We start from the raw sequence: 1,918 nt of genomic DNA, 5'->3' as shown, positions 1-1,918 counted from the left end.
CGTCAGCGAAGACCGATGATGTCGTGGAAGCGCTGGGTGGTGGCCCATGGTTCTCCTGTCTGTATTTGGCGTCTGGGTATGGCAGATGCAAGTAAAAGAAGAGGACAGGCCCAAAACAGCATTCTCGACCCATCGTGGACAATTCCCATGGAGGGTTATGCCTTTTGGACTCACGAATGGGCCAGCTACATTTATCAGATTGATGAATCTAGCACTCAGTGAACCGACTTCGACACACTGTCTTGCGTATTTGGATGATATTATTATCTGGGCCCCTTCCCTCGAGGAACATCTGCATAGCCTACGGTTATTATTTGACAGGATACGAACTGCTGCTCTTAAGCTGAAGCCAACTTAGTGTCGGTTTCTAAAGAGAGAAGTTTCGTTCGCAGGGCATGTTATCTCTTCAGATGGCATCAAAACTGACCCTGACAAGGTCCAGACTGTCAGAACTTGGCCAACCCCAGTAGACATCAAAGAGCTCCAAAGCTTCATTGGTCTTGCCATTACTATAGGCGGTTTATTTCTGGATTCTCGATCGTCGTAGAACCACTCTAGGAAGGGTGTTTCTTTCCAGTGGCAGATGGAACAAGAAAGTGCCTTCAATGAACTGAAACATCGCTTGACCATTGCACCCGTCTTGGCATATCACGATTTTAGTCCTGATGCAGGATTATTCGTACTTGACACAGATGCCAACCAACCCTTAGGCATTGGCGTTTTTTTATCTCGATTGCAGCGCAATGACACTGAGCGTGTGATAGCTTACGAGAGTCGTTCTTTCAATGAGCAGGAAAAGAACTCGTGCGGGACTCGATTAGAGATGCTGGCTCTGGTAAACAATGTGGACCATTTTCGCTATTACTTGGTGGGACAAAAAATTGCGCCTGAGGACATGATAATCACTCATTAGTCTGCCTAATGTCTTTGAAAGAGCCTCAAGGGCAAGTGGCCCGTTGGCTGGGCCGCTTACAGTATGATTCTGAGATACAACGTCACCCGGGGAGGTTACACAATAATGCAGACACCTTGTCTAGAAGGCCCAGACCACAACATGGGAATTGTCCATCGTGTACTCCAACAGGATTATCCCAAGTTACGGTTGTTGCTAGAGACCTTCCGGTCGGTGAAACCCCACGTGAAGTGAGAAATTGTTGGTACCCAGAAGTGGTTGCACAGGCCCAAAGAGATCATCCAGATATCAGCGTAGTAATTTGTCGTTTGTTGAAAGAGTGAAGGAAACCAGCTGTTGAGGAACTTCACGTCGATGCGCTGTGCTGCTCGTGCTGTCTGGGCCCAGTTTGAACTGTTGTTGCTACAACAGCGGGTTCTCTATATAAAGTCAGCTGCCCACACTACTCAAGCTAAGCTGAGGATGGTTGCACCGAAAAAGTTAGTGGAGCAGGCCCTTGTCGAAGTTCATGATGGCGTTGCTGGCGCCCACCTTGGAGGAATGGAGAGTCTAATGAAGATGAAAGCTAGATTCCGGAGGCCTGGCACGACCAAAGAGGTGCATTGTTACTACGATCGATGTCTGACATGTGCCAAGTGTAAGCCAAGGGCGAAACCCAGAGCACCACTGTGGTCATTTACCTCTGGCAACCCCACGCAACGCATCCGTATTGACATTGTGGCTCCCTTGCCACGGTCTCGGAGAGGAAACCGCTACATGTTAACAGTTCAGTGCAGTCTTACTAACAGGGCTGAGGTGTTTGCAATGTCCAAAGAGCGTGGCACAACCTCGGCAAAGGTGCTTGTAAGGAACTGGATCTGCAGATCTGGTGTGCCTGACAGCATTCATAGCTATCAAGGCCGTAATTTCGAGTCTAGAACATTCTCGGAAACGTGCCAGCTGCTGAGTATTAACAAGACGCTCAGCAGCGCGTATCACCCTGAGGGCAATGGCCAAGTAGAAAAT

Source organism: Pocillopora damicornis, chromosome 7, assembly GCF_964200805.1.
Source record: "Pocillopora damicornis chromosome 7, jaPocDami1.2, whole genome shotgun sequence".
NCBI classification, from domain to species: Eukaryota; Metazoa; Cnidaria; class Anthozoa; order Scleractinia; family Pocilloporidae; genus Pocillopora; species Pocillopora damicornis.
Note: the sequence above shows the minus strand (reverse complement) of the source record.